This window comes from Meleagris gallopavo, chromosome 1 (assembly GCF_000146605.3).
Source record: "Meleagris gallopavo isolate NT-WF06-2002-E0010 breed Aviagen turkey brand Nicholas breeding stock chromosome 1, Turkey_5.1, whole genome shotgun sequence".
Lineage (NCBI taxonomy): Eukaryota > Metazoa > Chordata > Aves > Galliformes > Phasianidae > Meleagris > Meleagris gallopavo.
In genome coordinates, this window is record NC_015011.2 from 55,943,989 (window position 1) to 55,968,914 (window position 24,926).

Genomic DNA, 24,926 nt, shown 5'->3' on the forward strand with positions numbered 1-24,926 from the left:
AAAAAAAAACCTAAAATTTGCCTGAGTATAAGAATGCTGAATGCAGAGTTCTCCAAATATGGACTCAGTGTGCATCAGAGGGGAATGAGCCAGGTCTCATGAGTAAACAAAATAAAAATACCAGAGGGAATGTTTTAATAACTTCTTTTAATTCCCAGTTTGAATAGATTCGTTGCTTGATTTATTGAAGTATGAAGCAGTGTTGATTCGGTAGTTGTTACCATTTTGTTTCACCGAATATGCCGGGGCCCAATCCTGAGCTGTGTTGGGGTGAGTTCACACCAGCAAAACTGTGCTGGAGCCTGGAGAAAAGACCCTGCACAAAGCAAAAGACTAGAACTATCATTGCCAATATGTTGTTTTGCAAATAAGCCCTCTAACCAATGGAAAACCACCATTCTTCTGACTACTGTAAAAGCACAAGATTTAAAGTTTTGCTGAGACCATGCAAATCTAGTAGGTTGAACTTTCCCAGAAAAGCATATTAATCTGTCAGCTGAAAGAGTTTCTAAAAGAAATAATGACAGAGTATTGAACTGGGATTTGGGAAACTTGTATGCAGTTCCTGGCCTGTCTCTACCACTTGGCTGTTTGACAGCCTTAGACTTGTCTTCCCTGCATGGTGCTTTGGCTGCACACTTGGAAACTGGGGATGATGAAGCCATCTACAGTAATTAAAGATCTACCAGTAGTAGCAAACTTATCAATAGTTGCAAAGCCTGGGAATTACTGCTTTCTGGAAACTTCTCTGCTGCTGCATCACCAGATGCCTGCATGATCTTCTCTGCTCCTCCATTTATTTGTATGCCGTTTGGACACAAGACATTTTACCCACTGTACAGAGGATTAATAATAACAAATTTTCAAAGTCTCTTGGAAGCATTAATTATTAAACATGGTCATCTGAATTTGTCTGAAGTATGAGAAGATTGGCCAAGTGCAGCAAGAACTTGAGGTAAAGATTCTCATTCAAATAACTGCCCTTTCTATTGAATTAATTTTAGTGATCAAAGCCTGATTGAAAAACTTTTAGTTGTGAATGCCAACAACACCTACAGTTTTAAAACCTGATGCCTTTCTTTTATCCTCAAACTGGTGGAAATAGCTTTCATTTTCAGTTAAATGATTCTAGACAGCCATTATTTCCATCTGGCCCAGTGCCTTCTGTCCAGTTGAACAGAAAGGCGTTTAGATAGTTAAACTCAGTGCCATTTCTTTGAGATTTCTGAGGAAGGGTATTATGTAGAAAAGAAGAAAGTTGGCCCAGTGCCATGAACTACTGCTCAAAACTCATAAATAATATTTTCTGCAGGAGCAATAATTTGAGGTGGGAGATTAGCTAGGGCACTATGAATTACTATATTTTTGTCTCCACCCCATTCTCATATGCTTTGCTCCTCAGACACATTTTTACCAGGTTTTTAATGCAAGCAGAATTCTGGCTGAGATCTTGGTTTTACCTCCAGAGCTGGATGAATGTGATCAATTTATCCCTTTCCTGCTCTGATTTGTCTGCTGGCAAATCACCAAGCAATTCCCAGCTAAGAAAATGTCACTGTAAGATGATATATAGGGTGAAATGGAGAGCAGTTCCTTCCTCAATATAGCTGCAGATGATATAGTCAATGATAGTCATTTTAGGTTGAGAATAAAATTCAGTCATCTAGAAGGCAGACTTCCATCTTGTTTATACATTCTGAAAATGTTGTTACACTGGAAACATTTTATTTGCATGGCCAATGAAAGCTATTTTAGACATAAAACAAAGTTCAGTCTTGTGGAAGGCAGAACTTCATTTTTTAATGTATCCTGAAAGAGTGCTTACACTGAAAACATCTTACTTGCAAATTCATAGTCAAGAGGATCCTGTGTTACTAAGAAAGTGGAAGAAAAAGTGTGCCTTAGCAGAAGGTGGCTGGACTTGTTTTGCAAATGGAGTTCAGGCTCTCTGCTAGATCCTCCTTCCTGTGGGTGCCCTGAGCCCCAGAGGTGCACCCCTAGATAGCAGTGGTGGGGAAATCAAAGTTTGCTGAGCAAGCAGCCCCCTAAGTCAGGTCATAGAAAACTTGTGTCTTAAACTACTGACACCTGTGTGAATAACTCCAGCTGTCAGGGAAAAAGTACCAGTATAAACATGAGTATTAAACTGAGATTTTGGGGGACGGGTTATAATTTTAGACACAAGCCCTAAGGTTGTAGTTGGGCATCTGGGCTCCCAGTTGATCTAACCTCTGTTTTCAAACTCCTGGCTGAAGTCTGTTGAGAAAAACTCCCAAGTTTGCTCAAGGTGCAAAAGATACACCTAACTTTCAGAGCAGTTTGTTCATCTAAGCACTGCAGAATTCAGCAAACAGGTTATTTCAAGAATGCATGAGTAAGTCAAAGTCATGTAGATAATACTTTCTGTCTTTCTTTGAAGGAGTTAAGGAGCCAATTCTTGGTAGAGACTGCTGCTGTTTCCTTTTCTAGTGGTTGTGGCTTTGCACATTTACTTGCTGAAGAGCAAACCTAATCCAGTATAAACCTTTGGATCAGGAGAAGAGACTGGAAGAAAAGTGAGGGAACAATTTGTTCAGATAACATGAAAAGACAGAGTCCTAGGGATATTTATGGTAGGAACAGCAAGGAAAAGAAGACCCACAACATTGTAGAATTGCTTTTTGCAGAGATCACAGATTATGTTTTCTCTCTTAGCTTTCCTTCACCATTGTCTGGACAAGTGGGCTCCCCCTCCCAACTCTGCCTGATGATACGATCATAGAAAACAGTTTGGAAGCAACGTGACTTTCCCAGATGTCAGAAGCTGCTGAACAAGCACAAAAGAAAGCTAGGAGGGAAGAGTCATGAGGACATGAGTCATGAATTTCTTTCAGTCCTCATTTCAATTACTTCCTGTCTCTTAACAAGAAAATAGCTACCACAAAGTGAGTGCAGGAACATCCATAGACATGAAGAAAGCTTGGAACACAAGAGATATTATTTAAGAAGTAGCTGCTGATTTAAAGAAATGACATAGTATTTCTTCACTATTACTTATAAAACATCATAAAGAAAAGCTCTATGTCAGCTTTGTTAATTCTTCTCAGTTCAGTTAGTTCAATTACCTGGGTTTGCCCAGTGTCCAGTAAATCCCGTAGCACATTCTTTTTTCCTGACCCACCCAACTGGTGCTGACAGGGGAAGGACTGATTCTTTTCTCTCCTTACCATGAGGAATTCCTCACAGAGCTGAGGATTAAATGTGGCTGTTTTAAACAGATTGTCTTCTCCTCAAAGTGATGTTAGTTAAACAAAGCTATCGTTTCCTATCACAATATTTACGCTTGCTACTAGCTCTTCTGTCTCCAAGTTACTTGCTAGTGCAAGGTGGTGATCAGAAAAGAGAAAAGTCTGTATTTTGGGCCTTTTTTATTTATGAAACACTGGAAGAAAGATTAAGTAGCATTAATTCATCTTACAATGTTTTCACAGCAGAAAAAAAATTTGGCAAAAAGTGTATTATACAAGCTCAGTCAGCCAGCTCCCAGAGTTGTACTGCTATTTGCCCTGGGCCAATTATATTTTACATGATCAACACACCCAATAATTAAATAATTAAATAATGAATTCGTTTCTCTTGGAAACTCTATAAAATGTCATGGACCAGAGAATATTTATCTTGCCTCTGTGATTCCTGCTGAAGAAACATCTGGTTCTTTTTTCTTCAATCAACATGAAGCCTGAAGGGGCCCAAATTCAAAAGCAATTATATTTTATGCCATTTATGTGCATTACGGGCTGACAAATTTAACTTGTTGGAATATGTGATCCCACCCTCCCTATCCAATTTACGCTGATCGCATTTTCAGACAGCCATGCAAGGGAAGTGCAGATTGATAAAAGTTGTTGATCTATCAACTCCTATAACTTCATCGTCAGAGTTTACAATAACAAGGTAGTTATTTGAACATAAAAGCGACCACTAGACCATCTTTTCCTTCAACAAGGATCACTGCCAGTAAAAAAGCCCAGAAAATGTCTCTGTATACAAGTTGTAGTAGGTCCTTCAAGAGCTTTCATCCTTCATTCATTTTTGAATGAGAGGCAGTTTTTGTTGTTGTTATTTTTTTTTTTAATGGCTTTTTTAATTTGAAAAAGATAGAAGATTTGAATAAAAGAAGACTACAGTTGCATGTTCTGGATGGGATAGTTTTTTGCTTCTCGTGGATGATCTATTATGAAACTCGTGTTTCAAGCTTCACTTCAGTGTTTCAGATGCTGCATGGAAACTGGAATAAGTCTCACAGAGCAGTGGTCCCTATAATATTTGTTCATAAGAAATAGGGCAGATGTATTTGTGCACTTTGCCCCCACATGGTGTCATCCTAACAGAGTTCAGAAGCTAAGCTGGTGAGAAGACCCTGAAGTACCTCTCATCTCACAATGCAGGGTGTTGGAGATTTAATATATGGTAATATTTCTTGCAAGATTTATTTGAATCAAAATCCCTTGGACTGTTCAAGGAAGCTTAAATAGCAACCATGACAATACTCTCAGGAACATCTGATGTGGGTGGATTAAATGTCAGGCTGCTAGAAGTACTGCCTTTGAGAAGAATAGAGAAGCAAACACACATCTTCTGTAAGTACTGTTATGCATTCAAAAAAGATAACCTTAGCCTCCTCCAACTTAGAGAGTTGATCTTGAAACTCATAAGATTTAAAAACAACAACAACAACAACAAAAGACTAATACATTTTGGACGAGCTATCGGTATCACTTTGAATTTTCTCCCAACTCATGAGAAACTAACTTGAAACTAACTTAAAATTTTATGTACTTTCCACTATATGCAGAAATGTGAAACAATACAGTAAGAACTGACCATCGTGTAAAAGGGATGTCATGGCTATTCTGCTGAAAGTTAGAAAAATGATCTGATCAGTCTCTTTATGGGACATATAGGTCAGTTCCAATATCAGTAAGTATATTTTACCATTGTAATACCCATTTTCAGTTTCTGTTGGGCCTTTTCTCCTTTCTGGTATTTTCAGCAGTTTTAGTATAGAGAGGATGTGGTGCGGAAGATATGGATTTGGATAGCTGAATTCAGATAAATGCATAAGTCAGTTTCTTGGCTTTGGAATGTATTTTAGGATCTCTTGACAACTTTTCTTCACTGTGCATATATTCAGATCACTTCTGTAAATTGATATTAAAACATGATTTTGCTACAACTAACCTTCCAGAGCCCAAATTACCTTCACGGGAGTGATCTGTAGCTAGGCCTTAATTGGAAAAAAAAGCATGGCTGGCTTGTTCCAGCCATTTGCCCTTCCCCACCAGTTCTGAAGATGCCACATCTATTGCATTGTCCTAAAGATTGAAAGATGGTTCACATAAACAAAGGGTAAAAGATGGCTTACAGAAGCAAATGTTCAGAGGCTGCTAAAAGGATGAGGATTGCAACAAACTGAGATTACAACAATGTGGGGGTGGAGGACAAAGATAGAAGTTTAGAGAACAGCTCAAGGACATTTGATAAGTAAGTGATAAGATGTCCACAAGGCAAGTTAGAACTTGATTGGGGGCTACTCCTCCTGCAGGGTTAGAAGTTTACAGCGAGGAAGACTACGAGCCTTCATGAGGAAGACAATAAGCCTTCATCCCACAACCACCAGGAAGAGACCCCCACTGCTCACAACACATGCGCAAGGGGGAGGGACTGTATGCTAAGGGATTTTCGGAAATATAATGAATATGTATGTGAATTCTGGGAAAATCATTGATTATGTATGTTTGGCCTATATCTGTACCAAGCTTTTGCTCTACAGTGTGCAAGTTAAGGGTAGCTATCCCCCTTGCACCAGGGCATATGTGCATCGTTAATAAACATACCTGCTATATCCTTATTCAGGCTATAGGGTTTGATTTTCGTATGTCAGTCCCTCTCCCTGGGCTGCTTGTTACTTCCTTTCCACTCCTTCCACATCTGCGGCCTGCTGCAACAGCTCATGACCAAACGCACCCAGTGACACTCTCCAAAGCTGCTGGGGCGAGTTGGCACTCCATTCCTCCTCTGGGAGCCATGGGTGAGACCCATGTTCATGCTGGGAGGAGGCACAATGGGTCAGGCTGGGTCCAGCCCTGTGCCCCCGCTGCAGTGTGCTCATGCTTCCCTCATGAACTGCCTCACTGCCTGGAAACTACTTTGCTGGTGAATAACTAGAGATGAGGCCTGCCTGAGGATCTTGGCCACCTCCGCCTACTTGCAGCTGCATGGCTATACATCAGATCCTAGCATTATATAGCTAGACCACAGTGCTCCTTCTTTCTAGCTTCTAAGGCAGCTAAAAATACCTTAAATACTTTCCTAATGTTCCTTTTTAATGTAAGCAACTGCTGTGGGAGGAAGTGGCTTGTTCATTTTTGTCTGGTCAGGGTGATTCACTCAGAAAATGTTTAAGAACGTCTATACGAGACCATACTATCTGATGAACTTATCAATTGCCAAAATTACGTTATAAAGAAAAAAAAAAAGCCTTGTATACTTCTCAAGTTCAGAAAGCTCCTTAAACTTCTAAAGTAACTTTTAGGCTGTCCTAAAACTGCTTAACTGATGTTTTCATAAATAATCCTTCACAGGCATACAGCAACTGACTGTGTTGACAAGTGGGAACTTCTTGAGCCAAAACTTTGGCATTAGGTTTTTGTTTTTTTTTTTCTGGAAGCCTTTGCAGCAGTGCTTCTTTGGCCCAGCTGAAAAATCAAAACATTTACCAGTCCAGTCTTCCACTTCTGATATATTTCTAATGTCATGAAAATGTCACAAATTCAGAGTCAAGACAATAACCAATGGAGGTGAATGTTCCTTGAACACCTTTCTCAAATGCAGTATCTATCCTGCCACCTTTGCCCCACAGAGCTGGTGTTCCATATCCTGTGATTAACCTGCATTCCCAATGGCTGCTGCACTACCTGTGATTTTCTGCAAAATCTTTTCAAGCACAGTAACACGTATTTCTTGTTTACAGCTTGAAGCGAGAGAGAACTGTCTGCCAGGCTGGCGTATAGAGCCCCAAGTGCTGACTGATGCTATAACTCCTGAGTCAGAGCTGAACCACTGCTCTCACACAGCTCAAGGAGGAATGAGTATACCTTGATTTGGAAAAGGTGTAAGTTTACACCTGTGAGAGTGGTGAGACACTGGAACAGGTTGCCCAGTGATGTTGTGAATGCATCCTCCTTGGAAGCATTCAAGGTCAGGCTGGATGGGGCTTTGAGCAACCTGGTCTAGAGGGAGGTGTCCCTGCCTATAGCATGGGTCTGAAACCAGATGATCTTAAAAATCCCTTCCATCCCAAGCCATTCTATGATTCTATGATTGTATGATTATGAGCACTTCCTCATGTCATACTCCTTCCAGCAATGGTAATTATAAGTCCTCTGATATTTTTTCATAAAAAAAGGGATGGTAGCTTAAGCTGTCCTTGCCAGAATTCCACTTCAGGTCACTTCCTTTGCCCTCTCACATTCTTTCCCTCTGTAATTTAGATTTGATATTCATTCTCCCAAACTCTGTACTGTTCTTTTTCTCTGACCTAGTTAAATAGTGAGTCTGTTGCAATGAGAAATTTGTCTTCAGAACAAGGATCAAAGCAGTTGCATCTTCCTTATGTGTTCATAACACCTTGGACAGAAAAGTAAAATAGAATTTGGACCTGATTTCATTAAGCAATTCCTTAAATTGCCTGATTGTTGCAAAATTCTCAATAGTTACAACAGATTTGCAATACTGTAATTTGAGAAGAGATGTGTGGAGGTAAGAGCTCAAGCATCTATTACCTCTTGAGGGTCTCAGCACCTACTGCTCATACAGGATAGCAGTTACTGATGAGGGTCTCAGCTTCTTCAAAATCAGACCCAACGTATCTCAAGCTGGAACTCCAAAAGCAGAAACAATATCTGAAATTTTGGGCTTGCGCAAATACAAGTTTCCGCACTGAGCTACTGTAAGCAGAGCATGAATGAGGCAGTCCTTCGTATCGGGAAGTTGCAGTTATAGAAACAGAGGCAGCTCATTAAGCTAGCATTCATATTACCTTTGAAGAATTTCTTATCTCACCCTTGTGCCATATGTTTCAGCTAGTCCCAGTTAGCATTGAAAGACTGAAAAATAATTACAGCAAATACCTAGAATAATGCAGAACTCTAAAACAGTAAAATTTTCTGTAAGCATTCTGTATCAGCCAGAATTTTTGCTAATGTTAATCCATAATATATACAAGCTACCAGGTCCTTCACTGAAATCACTCATCACATGCTTCTTGATTTTAATTAGACTGTGCCTATTCAAAGTAAGAGAGAGGTTAGGTTTTATTTTTCACTTAGGATCTTGACTTCATGGGGCTATTGGGACTTCTCAACTACCTTGCTATATTTAGATTTATTTAGATTTATTATTAGATTTAAAGTTATTGCAGGTGAACTCATTATTCTGGAATAGCCAAGCATGTTCTAGCATCACTCATTCACAAGAGTAGTTCTTCCAAAACAGCTGTGCCAGGAAACTTCACTGGTAGCAATTCAAAATGACTGCAGCTCTCAATCATTTGGCAGTTCTTGGGAGCCCACCAGAAACAAGCATCTCCCTTGTTCCTTGTCTTGGTAGATACTCATCCACAGCTCAGCTGGCTGTAAGTAGACATCTTCGTAGAAGAAGCAATATGCTAAACTATTTTTAGTATCTCAGGGGGAATTACTACACTAAACCTCTGACTCACATAGAAATCTAGGTGGGGAAAGCTTGTCCTACTGATGCCTGTGTTGTAACTGTTGTATATGGAGGACAAAAGCCTCCACAAAACACAAAGTTGTTCCCAATAAAAAAAGTCTCTGCTAATGCTGTCGGAGTCTCAGTGCATTTATTCTACATATCTGCAAAACGTGAAGGAAATAACAAAGGCATATGATACTGTTTTGAAAATGAAGTACAGTAAGGTTCTAGACAGTCAGTGTCTTCCTAATTCGGATGCGTTGTAGTATAATATTCCAACACCTCTCAAACACACCAGACCCCAAAGTTGCTACTGACTGACTGGTTTTTCACAACGCCTGTGGCACTTAGTCTGAGTCGCACTATCTGAAACCGCTCTGTAAGATGAATTTTCTCTTTCAGATTAAAAACTGTTCACAGAAAGTAATGAGGGTAGCAATACTGGCAAAGGGTAAAAGCAAACAGGTGAATGGTGGCGATTTGTTAAAGCCACCAGTTGTTTGGTAAATTAATGTCTAACTAGGGCAGAATGGCAGACTTTCAACAGGATTTAGCTGCTTAATACTTGCCTCATTGATTCTGAATGATTAAGTCCCTATCCACAAAATCCCCCCTTCACTACTAGTCCTTTCATAGTTTAAAGTATAGAGAATGCCTATGTTATTCCCAGCAACTTATCTAAAAGATTGTTTTGGACTTTCCCAGGACTTCCCAGATTTTCACAGTGCCACATAAATAGGCCCACCATGAGGCTGAAGGACACCTCCATTTCCTGCCTGTGGAGGACTGAATTGGTATGTGCTTTTGGGGTACTCCTCCTGGAACTGGCCTTTCCACACATCGCCCACAGAAGTTCCAGAAAAAACCCTGTCCTTACCTCCTCCCCGAACATCCTGTAACATCAGTTAAGAGATTTACCAAGACTCTTTAGGCTAAGATTTAATTGTACTCTCTGTTTGCGAAGATTTGAACCCACATTTCCTATTGTATATTCTCTAAACATGAGACCATGTTATATACACAAGGAGGGCTTTTGCAAATCTCTTTTGAAGTGGTTCCACTGTGCTTGGACTAATGGACTATTCATTGAGCCAGAGAGAGTACAAGTGAGAAAATAAGCATGACTCCACTGCCTTGTGATTAGAGCTTTCCCCAGGGGGGAGAACTAAGTTTTGTCACTGCTCTAATAGCTATTCAATGCTATATCATTCAGTTATATCATATTGTTTCAGTATATTGTATGTGTACATGTAGTAAGAGAAATAGCCATTACAGTGGGACTGGGACCCAGGTTTCTTCTTCTAACCTCCTCATCAGGAGGTGCCAAAATTACTGGACTGTGAATTTATTATTGTCTCACTCTCACTTTCTCTGGTCAATTAATGTTTAGTTATTCCAGCCCAAGTGAAAGATTGTGATGGGAGAATTTCAAGCCCTGTGGTCCACTGCATCCTGGTGGCTAGAGCTGGAGTGTGTTTAGTGCCTAATGCCTTCAGGTCAAGGAGGGATGGAGCTTGCTGCAGTCAGCCATCGTCCACATCCCGATGGCCCCTGCTCAGTGGTACTGCTGGATAGCCTTGCCCTGTGAGTTGACGTTTGTGTTTCCCATCCTCAAACATCTAACTCTCCTCACATAGTGTATAGGCAGTGCTGCATGGGAGTCTAATGCAGAACTGCAGATTAAATATCATTAAATAGGAGCTGGATTCTGTGTTGCCTGAATTCTTTTCTGCATCCAACTCAAAATGACCTGCTGAAACTCAGTCTTTCAAGTCAAGCAGCATCCTAAATCCTGGACCATTCTTCCTTCTTTTCTTTATTTCTCAAGTTAGGCAGATCTGTGTCTAGCTAATAAGCAGATGGGTGAGTTCAGAGGAAAACTGAAGTGATAACGTTGCTAGGAGTTTCAAAATTATTTCATAGTGGTTGCAGTGTTTTAGGGAGGGGTATCTGTAACCATGCAGCTTATGAATCATGGTTGATATTATGAGGTTGTCAGTCTGAAAGATATCTAGCCTTTGACCTACCATGGACTTACATGCATGTGTAAGCTGGGAACTGATTGACAACAGGGAGAGACCTTTAGATAGTGGACTAGCTGTTACACATTTGTGATAGCTAACAAGAGCAGAACAAAGATATACAGTGGTGAGTACAGCTTTAAAATAAATGCCAAAGGCCAGGCAAGATGAACAAAACACTTAACGGAGTAAAAGCAGACCTTCAAATTAAGGATGCAAAACGAAATGCAAGGTCCCTCAGTGGGCAAATATTGCATTGCTATAGAGAATAGAGGCACTCTGGTAATGCTGGTTTAAAGAAAACCTTGTCATGTTGCAGGGCCAGAGGTGGTGAAGCATATTCATGTATATATGTCTTGTATTATCTGTGTCAGTAAGCCATGCAAGTGACTTTTCTTCAGGTTTTGCTTTCTTGTACCTACTTTATTCTGGCTAAAGGGAGTCTGTATCAGAAAGTTTGCATCTTTTGGAAGTTCTAGAATGTTTGGAGTAGAAGCGGTTGATGATGGTTTGAGGTATACACAGCAGGCACCCAGTCCAGCTGATGCAGTGCCTATTCTCACAAGGAAAGTAGTAGTGGGTGCTCCTGCAGGAGCATCTAGACCAGAGAATGATAGCCAGAAGCAAGGATTGGACTTTGGTAGCAACTGTGAAACCTCAAAACTTCTGGGTGTCTGGCCACTAGGTGTCTTCAAACAGGCAGTGTAACTTTTACAAATCTTTAAAAATGATACTTTGAATAAACTGCAGTTTGGGCAATTGCTACCCATATTTCCCTTAGCTGTGCTAGCACGCACTGTTCTATTTCATGTCTGAGCTTCGTGAGAGCTCTGAACCAGCCCTGCTGTGAATGCGATCTGACAAAGAGGCGGCTGTGTTTTGTTGGGCGGAAAAACATATGTCTGCCTACATCCTTCATGGTCAATGTTAACAACACTGCCTAATGCTAATAAAGATCTATAGATAGACAGAGAGAGGGAGGGGGAGAGAGAGAGAGAGAGAGAGAGAGAGAGAGACATCTTCTGTAATTATTCACGATTATATAAAACTTCAGCTTTTAACAACTCCTTTACTAGAAGTTTTATGTCCATTGCTTAACTCTTACTACTGAACTTGACTTATCTTTTGAAATGTAAAAAAAAATCTTAAAATACTAAACCTTATCTCTACTCTCAGAGGATAACATTCTTTTTTCACTTCAGCAGACGTTGATCTTCTAAACTTTTGTCATTACGCATCAGCAGAGCTAGACTTGGTGACTCTGCCCCTAACACCTGTAAATCAAAGGAAAGATGTGCAGGGCAGTGCTGCTCTGACACTTCATCGCATCCCTGGTGGTCACATTTTCACCTTTTCATTGTGTGAACACCTGTGGCATGCTGGCAATGCTGTTGGTCACAAGCTCAGTGACAAGCTGAGCTGGGCACAGATTCTGTGTCCTTTCAGCACTGGTTTGTTTCCTGGCTCCCAGGTCACTTCTCTGGCCCTTTTCCTGCAGGGATTTTGATTTTGGACTAGAGCTTGAATTGTCCTTGGACCCACATCCGTTTACACATCTTATTTTAAAAAACATGTGAAGCAATGCATTTTAGTAAGTATATTATTAGTTGAGATATAATAAAAACTTTCCTCTTCTTTTGGAAACTGCTTTAAAATATCACTACGCAATTATTCCCTTTCATTTAATAAAACTATTCATAATGAAAAATTCTGGATCGTGGCACCCATAAAAAAGAGTACTTTTTAATGGGGGAAAAACAGCTGTCTGACCTAATCTGAACTCATCATAGTCTGGAGCCCTTCTTTCTTGTGAAGAAGCCCTATGTGCATCTTCAGAAAAGAATTACAAACCTTTTTCAAACATTTTATGTCTCAAGCACACATTCATACATACATGTGCACACACACACATATGTATAATACACATTTTTTAAAGCAAATTTCATGCTGTTTTACTCTAAAGGACTCATAATTCTGAAAGGATATGAAATGAGAGTTTGACATTCTGCCTCCGTTCAGCCAATGAAGTTTTTTTTTAATTATAACATATAACCACTAGGCCTTTGGCCAAAATAATTTAATGTTCTTTTTGTTCAGAGATTTTCTGTGTTTATCCCAAGAGGATTAGTTACAGGCTGAGAAACCCTGCTTCCAAGACCCTTCTACTTTTCTTTAATCTTGCCCACCTTCAACTCAGGGCAGATATAGCACAACATAGCACAGTCCTTTCTCCTACTCGATGGCCATGTGCTGTGATGTCTACATCTAGGGGCAAGCAACTTATTAAAGCCCCGTACACATGGGAATTTCTTTGATTTCTTCATGTGGAAAGGAAAACAACTTGTCTCAAGTACAGTGGGACTCTAAAGCAGAAACATCTGTCTACCAGAATTTAAACCAAGAACAAAGCTCACTTATCGTAAGTTCTACCTACATCAGCAGCAAGCATATACCATGCTTCCTGTCAGGCTGACCTTTATCTCTGAGTAAGAGAACAGCAAAACAAGAAAAGAACAAATACAGAGTTCCAGAGGAGAGCACATGTCCTGCCTGTGCAACACAGTACACAAAAAGAAAGAATAAGAAGCCTTAAAGAAAGACATCACAAAAGCGAGTAAGATGGCAAGAGCAGACCAAACTAAAGGAAGAAAATAGAAACATTTAACCAGCCATGCACTCTGGAACACCAGTTTTTCTCTTCCAGTTGCAGTATTGGAACTTCCAGGAAGTTTTACAACTCTATTTGCAATGAACAACAACCTTGCCTCAGCTTAGTATCAGCAAATTCTGGTGACTGTTGCTGTTGTTTAGGAAAACAAATGGGGAACTGATGAAACCAGGTCCTGGGTCCATGCTGTCACTGGAACAGAAGCACAGTGTGAAAGAGGGAAATGAAGGAAAAATAGAGATGTAGAAAGCTAGACAAGAGTTACAAAAGTTCCAAAAAAAGCAAGAAAATGGGAAGCAGATAGGAAAATGAAGTGGTATGCCTAAGCATTTTCCCATTTTACCCATCTTTGGTAGTGTTGTTTTGTTGTTTTTTTTTTTACTGATAATTATCTTTCTAGCAGAAAGTGCCCCGAATTCAGCCTGAGATGGAGAGTTTTATTTTAATGCCATTCTTTAAAAGAGGGAGATGTACTTCACTAACAAAAAGCTATGTCATCAGCTTGATTAGGAGGCAATTTATCATGCCCTTTTGACAAAAGACAAGAAGTTGAAACGGCAATAAATGATCCTAGCAAGGCATGTCCTGCTGTGGCTGATACTTCTTCATCTGCCAACATACACAAATGTTTGTGTACAATAATATATATGAGCACTCGATGTACACAAGTTCTGCTTGCCAAGGCCACGTAGTCCTACAGCTGCTTCCCCATTTCTGATGCTAGGTTCAAGATCCAACATCTTCCCATGGAAACTCACTCCATGCTGGTTTTGGAAGAGGACATGCTGGAATTGTCACCAAATACTCTTTTCATGCCTGCCTAAACATATCTGGATATGTCTTGTTTACAGCAGAATTTCATTTCATGTAGTTCCTGAAACACAGAGCTCAAACCTTCTACAGATGGGGAGGGAGCAAAACAAGTTTCCCAAGGCTCTTGATTTCCAGAACTACCAACACCTGGAAACTGCTCCTTGCCATAATCAATTCTGAAATTCTGGAAAAAGCAGCTATAATTTTTGGTATCAAATTATGAACCCAGGATAGGCACTTCACGATGTTTATCTTCTAACAAACTAGGTGCTGAGCCAATAAAGGCTAAATGATACCTTCAGTTATCACAGTGGCCCCTCTGTGCTGGGGGCATGTAACTGAACTGCATGTGCAGAACGTCTGAAATGTACAAAATTGGGGCATTTCAAATTTCCTTCCATTTTGTAGATACAGCACCAGCTACAGACAGTCTCAAGGCTCAGCCAAAGCATATTCCTGCAGAAAAGTTGAAAGAGAGAGCTTTACATTCAGTTCTTTTTTTAAAAAAAAAAAAAGCCCATAAAAGCCCATATACTTTGATTGTCTTCTTTTCACACCTACACAGTGTCAACACTTGTTTAACTGTAGATTTTTGAAAAGCAATGACTTATTTTAATATTGTTGCAAAACTATTTCATTTCTAAGCAAATGATTTATTTTGATTTTATTTCAGATTATTCAACATAAGTTATTCCTAGTATATATCTATAATGTATTGTGGGTGGAAAGAGAATCTCTCATGAACACATACGCGTGAGCTCTAGAAAGGCAGATAATTTCCTTCACTTAATAATAGTTTTCTTTCCTCTTGGCTGCATGCTCTCATAACTAGCACCATGCCAAACATTCAAAGATTGGATTATGGCCTGTCGTACTTGATTATTTTTGTCAGCATGCTGACCCAGGGTGCCCTTTTCTTGTGTTGTTCCTTCTGTTTCCATTTTTCATGTCATCCAGCTTTTCATCTTGTCAATCAGCTTTTGACTTCCTGATTAAAGTGTCTGTCACAGGAGCAGCCTGGTCTCCAGTCAGTTGTTTAATTTGTTCCTCATGGCATCCAATTGAGTTATTCATCTGGCCCAGCTGTTCCCAAGTGCTTCCAGCATCACTTTTTCATGTGTTTGGGTTTAACCTCTATATCTATGTACAACAGTGTGAATTGTTCCATTCATTCTGTTGACTATGGATTGCTTTGCCTTCTTCTAATGCCTTGACATTGCTAGGTCGGCTGCTACTGTATGCTGTGGCTGAACCAGCTGAGAGAGAAGCAGTATTTCACCCTGGTGTTATGGTAACAAGTACAACCAAACACACCAGTTCTCAAGTATTATAACAGGCCCGATTTTTAACAATTAGGAATGTGTAATGGAAAACTCTGCTCTCAGATTTGAATCCACCCAAAAAAATAATGTTGATGATGCTTGGCAGGAGGAGAGAAACACAAGTTTGCCAGGAATTTTTAGCATTCGCTCAAAATCGGTTCGCTTCATTTTCATGAGAAATGCTTTCTCTGTGCCAAGTCTAGGCCTGGTGTAGCCCAGCCATAACTCCCAGTAACTTCTGTGGGAGTTGCATAAGCTCACAGTAGGGCTAAATTTGGTGATGGGATTGAAGTCGTGCAGCATCCACTCAGGACAATGGAATTTGAAGTAATTCTGTGTTGTCACAGCAAAATGCCCAAATCTCATTGTCTCACTTTAATCAATGCTTTTCAAAGAAAATTACAAAGTGGGATTAGCATTACACCCTGATTCTGTTCCATGACTTTTTCCCTCTGGGAACAACAACTGGTATGCCTCAGTTTCTCTACTGAATAGAATAATGCACACATTAATTACATCAAGACACAGGAATGATTGCTTATTAAACAAGGGGAACCTGAAAATGATGACTGCTATTATTTACAATTACTGGCTATTCTACTTGGTAGAATGCCAAAATAGTTTTGAATGATGTGTCGCCGAAAAGGAGAGCATTTGCTGAGAAAGAAATGCCATTGTGGCAAGCAAAGTCCATATTACTGAGCACATGTTGATTGTTTTAGAGTTTGAGAAGAATCCTCTTCATCCCATTTGCACTACTAATTGTTTGACTTTCTCTTCTGTCTTCTACTTCACCATAAAGTGTCATCATTTGCTAATGGCAGGAGGACTTTCCTCATATAAAAAATAATCAATTTCTATGTAAATGCACATTGCAAGTATATGTGTTTTATCTCATATAGTTATACAGCAAATAATTTGATTCTAAGATGGATAGATTTTCCACAAAGCGCAGCTTTTTTCCTATTATGCTAGCATTCATTTCTCCATAGACATATCAAGACTCACAGTGCACAGTGAGTTTTTAGTAGAATTTTATATACCAGAAGAATTTTATTAAAGCAATATTAACTCAGTCAAGTCCCTGTTGGATGTCTGTCCACATCATAGAAACTGTTAGTTTGACTGGCTCTCACTGGTACCCATATAGGAACTCTCTGTAGGGATGCCAATGACTGAATGGACCCAGGTCCTGAAGTGCCCTTTAATCCCTACAGGTGGTCCTTCCATCTGAAGTGAAGTATGTTCTTGGAGCAGTACCATACCTGTTCTAGGGCTAAACAAATGACTTCAGTTTTCATCACCTTCATGCCAAAACCATTCAAGAGTCTTATTTCTTCTTCTCTCTCTCTTTTTTTTTTTCCAAATAAAAGATCTAAAGTTTTGTTTCCTTGTTTAGGAAACTGCATTCTTTCCAGTTGCAGTTTTTGCACTGATTTAGAAAACAGGAATGCATAACAGAGGATCAGAAAATATCTCCAGCAACACTTTTAGTTTTGTACCATGATATGTCTAATGAAGAAGAGATTTCTGCCTTCCTCTTCCTTTCTCACTGTAGAAGCAGCCACTGGACCCTTTTGCAGAACGCAATCTGGCTTTAATCACTGCTAAATGGTTTCCATCCTACTGGAGATTTGTTTGGACTGCTCCTGGAAAATACTGCTGTGAAATGCATGCTATTTGGAATGGGTTTGTATTTGAAATGCATTTGATTTGGAATGGGTTTGTGTTTTCTAACCTCATGATATTGTAAGATGGGTTAAAAAATACGGCAGAACAGAGTGAATATGTGCATTGAGCCTAATATATGCACTTTCTATTAGTATCTGAGTCTCCTGGGTGTAAAAATGGAAAAGGAAGAATTAGTTCTGAAAAAATGCTGCATCCCACAGCTGTGTTCAGTGAGCCCATTCAAAACAGGCTGTGCTAGTACTGCTGGGCTTTCTTGGAAACCTTGCCCCAAGTCCCCTGAATTTCATTACTCTGTGAGGTTGACTCTTTCTTAGTTAGTCATGAAAATAATTGCACAATGTCTCAAACCTGCCCTTCCCCCAACTTCTTGTATCACAAAAAACTCTAAGCGCAATATGTTATACAAGTCTGTGATCATCCCTCTAATTTCTTATAAAAGATATGACCCTGTTATCAATGAAGATATTTTTAAAATACTGATCATCTGAGCTAAAACCCCACAGACAGAAATGCAAAATACGTTCTCAACTCCCTTAAAGCTCAACTTCACATTGGCTAGATTCAATTTAAATTCTACATGGTTTTCTTTGTAACCCAAACAAACTACACTGCTTTCAAGCTATACTGAGGATAAGCTGAAATTTTGGGGTACAGTCATAATCCTAAGGGAGGTTATACTGCAGTGCTTGAGAGTGTAGGAGTGTACTGAATTTTTTTAACACCTGAGGATGAAATCTAGTTGCTAGCACATATTTATTACGATCATTCTAAAAATTTGCTCACTATATAAATCAGGGCAAACTATTCAACTGCATTTCATTATTGTAACCTGAGCTGATTCTTTTTATGCATAGAGAAAGATGTATGTAACTGTCAGATTGTGACCCCATTCTCATTTGTATATAATAACACAGTGTACTTCTAATCAATTGAGAAGCCATTTTATTCTTAAAGCTCAAGATGGACTGCAAAGGAGATACATACTCAACACTTTTGCAAAGATGTTTTATGTTTGTTCTTCATCTCTCTCTTTATTTTTTTCCTGTCTGTTCTAAACCTAAAAGAAAGGTCACCTCAAATGATGCTATATATATTGTGCGCTTTATGCATCTAATGGCAGAGTGCCTATGCTGTAAGAAGACAGAAGATCTGCAGTCCCTCCTTCCTTTTACCTTTGATGTCTTCAAGAGGTGACTGAAATACCAATATGTTTACTGAACATAGGGGAAAAACTACTTCCCCCAGGGTGAAGTAACTAGGTTTACAATGGCTTACAAGACACTCTCCCCTGTAGGAGAGGACAAGCTTCAGGGCACATATAAATATGCATCATATATATGTAGTCACCCTCTCAGCCAGAAGAAATACATGTGTTTAACAAGCACATTTTGAATGCAACCTGGCTTAGCTTCTGTTGCACTAATAACTCCTGCAATTAAGCAATATTGGTAGCCAATTAGCTCACATTTTTCTTCATGCCAAAGGAAATATAGGCAAGTATTTAACCCTTTTTGTGTCCTTAGGCCACCAGCATGAGGAAACTGTAATTGAAATCCTTTCAGATACAGTTTTTCTTCTGTTATATCAGGAGGTGATAAAACAAAGCAGCATGATTGAATATGGAAAAGGCTGGATAACTTTATGAGTGTTGCTACTACTAATAGCCACCTTATGTGTAAGTGAAATCTTTTGCATGGGAGGATCTAAAAACAATATGTATATAAGGACAATCTCATTTATGATCGAATTTTTCTGAGACAACCCTGGTGTGTGAAAGGAAGACACTGCTAGATGAACAGCAAGCTTAGCACTTAGTAGAAACACTGGTACTGCTCCATAATCACTTGAGTCCAACCTTCTTTGTGACTGGGGGATATTACATTGTGTCATCATTCCAACAGAAAGCCACTGTTGTGGTTCGAGTAAATTTATCTCTAAAATTTAATCTAGTAGATAGAGATGTAAGGCCACGGTCTTATCCTGATGTCCCTGTTAGTTTTTCTAAAGCTGTATAGAAATATTGTAATATCAAACACATAGTATTCATTTATTTCCATCTTCTGCACATTCATCATCCCATAAGTACCAATTGCAATGCTGGACTAGGTGAAATTTTAATTCACTCTCATCCCCATTTAAAATTCTACTGGAAAAGTGTGAAAAATCATTTCTTGTGTGTGTGAATAGAGCCTTTAATGCTCAAGTTTAAATGAATGGTGTATTTTTTGGCGAGGTGTCAAAGACTTAACAGAACTTGTACTATAGTCTTCTCACAGGAAAAAACAAATAGTTTCACACTGAAGTATTTGGAAACAGGTGTGCTGAACAATTACAGAATGTTACAGCTCTTGTAGTCAGCCCTCCAAGAAAGTGAGGTCTTAAAATGTATAGTAACACTATTACATTGATAAAATATCTACTACTGCATCCCACTGGACAGGAGAAGTACTGACTGGAGTACAAAGAGAAGATGCAATCACTGTTATGTCGATGTATAAAGCAGCTAGAGTTGGTGTCAGCAAGTCTGGAAAGAAAGCACAGGTAAAGCTTAACTTGGAGTGTGGCTTGGAACACCAGGTCAACACTGTCTGCTCCCATCCCACAGCCACCACCTTGCCACCAGCAGCAAAATTGGCCACACTCAGCAATGTGGGGGCCATCTCTGCTTGTTTAGTACGCTACTACACGGCTCTGCAAAATTGAACGGCCACACCATTTGCTGACAACTCTCTCCTACAGCACCAGTTCCATGTTTCAGTTTCACCTTAGCTCAATCTTGTTTTGGTTCTCTTCTGAAAGAATAAACTTTCCATGCTTCTCTTCCTCGGTTATGACATAGGTAAGTCAAACTCTCATAAAACTAGTAAACCCAAGGTTTCACTTCCACCTTCCAGTTTCTAATAAGCATCTAGAAACAACAGTAAACATTTCGAGGTTATTGTAAATCCACAAAAAGGAGTCCAGTGTTCACCCCATTCTTGTGAAATGTTCCCCAGCTCTTATTAAAATGTTTTAGGTTCCCAAAACTTTATTACAATCTTATTTTGTGCTGTCCCACTTCGAGACCAATATTCTCAGAAATTTGAAGTGATCTCCTCTATCACAGCTTATTTATTTGCTCTCCCCAGGCATGGTGATCTGCCTCTTCACCCCTCAAATCCACCAGCTCACATGAACAGTGTTTCCATGTAGTGTAAAGGGGAATTCCTTCCTGACTCTCACTGTATTCAGGTTATGGCCCTATCATTATTTTAGCGTGTGTAGCTACACATTTTATTACTGGTCACAAAATTATTCCTCTCCTTTTTTAAACCCATCCATTCTATTTGACCTCGTGACCTCCTGTGGCAGCGGATTCCAGAGACAATTCTTTGCCTTTGCCAGGGCTGTAACAAAATGTTTAATGTTGAAGGATGAAAACACATTATCCCATCTTTGATGTTTAAAGAGAAGGAAGAGACCTCAAGACCTTTCTGCATATTATACAGTGTAGCACATTTGTATGCTCTCTGCAGAGCTGGCATGTCTTATTCAAGGTCAGTTCTGCTCCACACTCTGGTCCTGCAACCTGCCTCCTAAGTTTTTATATTTCCATTACACGCTGAACTTCTGAATTGGGAAGAAGGCTAAAAACAATGAGCACTCAAATGGCAAACAGAAGAAATTCTAATGTTCCATTCTGCTGTTGTGTTTTTCTGAAAACGTCTACTCTCCAGCACCCTTCTCACTATAATTTATTGTAGGCAACTGCTTTTAGCTTCCGTACTGACACAGCTCTGAAACACATGCACACTCAAAGAATCACAGAATCACAGAAACACCAAGGTTGGAAAAGACCTACAAGATGATCCAGTCCAAGTCCAAGAAAATAGAGTAAGAAGTAATTTCACTGAGATTAGTGCAGAAACAATGGGACGAATTCATCAATCGCTTCAGGAGAATCAGGCTTTGAGAAAATAATAGATTTGACCAACAGTCACAGAGCTGGTTAGTGGCACAGCGAGGAAGAGAACATGTCTCCTGGCTTTCAGTCCTTTCCTTGCTTACTGCTGGCCAGTATTGCTATTGTTCCCATAATAATTGTACTACGTACTTAACAATTTATGTGAATACTAACTTAGCTTAAGGTTGCTCTTCAGGCCCCATACAGCCCTTCTTTCTGTAACGCTGTATCAAGCTCATCAAGCCAAGACTGGATTATCAGGATAAAGGCCACTTGAAATGCCTTTGAAACAGAAAAAATAAACAGTAAGTCAGACTTCAGGTCTCTTTATTATACAGTTTGGGCTTGTCAAGGTACAGACGTTCACATGAAAATTTGGTGAGACTTAATGATCTTATTATGGCTTCTAGCAGGGCAAGAGATCTCCAAATTATTGCTTCATATTGTGAATACTAGGCAGATTTCATTAAAAAAAAATTTAAAAAAAGCAAAAAAAGCAAAAAAGCATATATTTCCAGAGGAAATGGTGTCCTTTATTTCTAAAAGAAATTAAGAAAAAGAGCACCATCATTCTGTTTTGGCTTAATTGAAATGCTGTAGACATACATTTCCTTAAATCAATTAATAAATAAATTTAGGTCTCCATCAAGTGACATCTACTGTTTACAGCACTTCCCCTGTTCATGAATGACATTTCATGATTTCTATTCCAAAAATCTTTCAACTCTGAAAATTTAGAGCATACTGAAATCAGCATTGCATCTTTTCCTCACTTTCAAGTGTCTGAGAGTACAAAAACAACCAGCATACTTATGCTCAGGGAAAGCCTGTTTTAGGGGGCAGCAGCTCAGCCTTGCAAAGTCCCAGTTTCTGCTTCTACTTCTGTGTTTTCAGTTTTCCCTGTGGTACAATACTAATGATCTGCCTTGCAAAGCAGTTTGAGATCGGTGCTGAAAAGCCAACTATTATCACATGTAATATAAAAAACTGGATCTGCCATTCCAGTAGACATCACATTTGTCTGGAAAAGTGCATGTTGGGCATAGCTTGCTCACTGATTTTGTTGCTAGAATTTGTTTCTTTAATGGTATCAGAGGGGTGGTAAAGACAATGAAAACTCTGTACCAATCTTAATGATAAAGTATAGACTGCCACATTATAATATTACATTACATATACATCTTCACACTAATATACACTCACACAAACTCTGTCATATCAGTTCTCTAGCATTCCTTGTTGTATGTAAATGTAAGTCATTATAATCCCCATAAGAAATTAATTACAGTCAAAAATTCCCACATTCTTGTTTTCAGAGGGTTACCAGTTATTCTTTTAATTCGGCTCCATCATCATGTCAAAATAAAAGCTCTTTGTCTAACATTTATGAGGCCTCTAAGCTTAAATGCATTCATCTTTATCAAGTCTTGAAACTGGCTGATGTATTTAAATGAACTAAAATGAAAAGAATCGAGGCAACTGAAGTCTCTTCAATAAACTGATGAAAAATTTCCAAAAGACTATGGAAGCAGTAGTGACTAGAGCTGTAAAGAAGATTTTAAAACGAATAAGTTGCCAAGTGGATCCTTTTCTTAATTAGTCTTCCTTTCAAAGAATTAGTGAGTAAAAGGCTTAAAGAAGATGAAGTGAAATCTGAATGGTACCCACAGTCTATAAATAAGACTTAAATTAGTCCTTCATTTGGCCCATGATAATTCTATTATATCTCCTACCATATTCTAATCTCTTTGTCTTCACCGCTTTCTCCACCAGAACATATTAATTTGACTATTGGAGATGACTGAATGTTTTAGAATGTAAAAAACAACCATTCTTCTCCAATTGTTGTTTTTGTTTGTTTCTTTCTTCGTTTGTTTCTGTTGGGCTTGTGTGTGTGTTTGTTTTTACTGTTAAATATTTATCTCTACGTTTAGTGGAAATGGCAGAGAGAGGTACCAGTTTGAGCTGTTAACTCTGTTGTGGACATCCCATGCAGCCCTAGGAGATAACAGCAAGGGACCACAGTAGTGAAAACGGCTACTCTCACTAGAGTCAGGTTTCTCAGAAGCTGGCACTGTCAAGTTGTGGTTTGTGGACCCCTGAGGGCCAGAGAGTCTGAGACAGTTAGCGAAGAAGGGCAAACACATGATCAGTTTGTATCAAAAGCAGCACCATCACTGGAAAAATGCTGGGGGACTCTGAACAGAACCAAATTGTCTGCGGGTCAGTGAAAAGATGCTGCTTACCCAGAGAAATGTCTCTTGTTGAATAGCCTTCTGTGCTTGAAGATAATCTTATTTTTTCTGTGATCCATTTTCCAGCCAGGAATGTGATTGAGTAGTGGGGATACGGGGAATGTTTCCCACACATTCTTCTCAGTTTATTTTATAAATTTATATGCTCATGGGTTCTCTTTCTACAGAGTTTCTCCTGTTCCTGCAGGCAGTGTTTCTCTTTTATCTTCTGTTACAAGTAGTACTGAAGCAGTGATCACAGGTAAGCTACCTCACCACAAAGGATTCTCCATAGCCTGGTCTGCTGGTCTGAGTGGAGAGAACAATTCTGTCCAACATCACACATGGGAACTTCTATTTTAGGCCGTGAGAAGATGTGAAAATTTAGAATAAATGCAAAAGTTTCTGACCATCAGGGCCTCTTCATTCACTTGTCTCAGACTTTTCTCTCAAGTAAATCCTGAGCTGGAGCACAGCTGGCTCAAGATGGTCTAGATTCACTGGTCTTTATTAGCTCACTTTTTGGAAGCCAGGACGTGACATCTACCATCTACTTTATCACAGGATTTTGTATAGCTGTTGTCTACAAGACAGTATGGTTGATAGCTTTGAAATTTATTCAGTGCCACAGAAACAGGTGATGTAAAAAAATAGCTTTGATTTGTGACAAACTCACAGAAGAGCTGTGTTTCTCTAATGGTTGGAACAAGGAGATGCAAACTATGGCAGCTCAAGGCAGATTCTTATTTTGACAGAAGCAATGACTCACTATGTGACCATGGACAAGTCGTTCAATTTTCTTGTGCTTTAGTCAACAAAACTATAAAATTATTAAAAGACAAAAAACAAAAAGTCCCCTGATTTTACTGAAAAAAAACCTTCCTCTGAACTCAGTGAATAAATGACAAAAACAACAAGATGAAACATGGGTGTAACCCACAGCCTTGCCAAATATACCACAAAAATATTGAGAGGGTACAGGGGAAGAGAAGATGGGGAAAAAAAAAAATCAGCAATAACACTGAAATGCCTCAAAAAACATGAAATCATATTAACAGAAACAGCTTCAACAAAAGAGAGTATAGATACCCACAGGGTGGTGAGGAGGGTGTATTCCAAAGAAAAATACAAATCAAATGATCTAATGCTTTTTTTCATCACAAGCAGCATTTAAGACTGGTTATTGTCTCACCCTTTCATAGGGTACACTATGACAAATATTTAAATGTGTCTGGAAACAACATAAATCAAACTTCAGTAGAGTTATTTAAGGATGGTTTCTTCAGTACTGTTTTAGGGAGAAACATGGATACCCAAAGGTGCATCTGCCTACCAGTGATGGTCTCCTATTTTAATCTGCACAGTGACATGTGCCTTGCCAGGAACACATGCAGAAGCCATAGGGGCTCATGCACCACGCAGGCTAAGTGAGCCTGAAGAATCTACACTGTGTAGCAGGGGAAACAGGTGCGGCCTTGC

The 24,926-nt window shown here is 39.3% G+C and overlaps 1 protein-coding gene across 1 annotated transcript in view; it reads left to right on the forward strand.

The window, feature by feature from the left end:
* The window catches only part of LOC104912001 (transcription factor SOX-5-like), a 156,796-nt gene that overhangs the window by 9,646 nt on the left and 122,224 nt on the right, over window positions 1-24,926 (forward strand). The window lies entirely within an intron of this gene.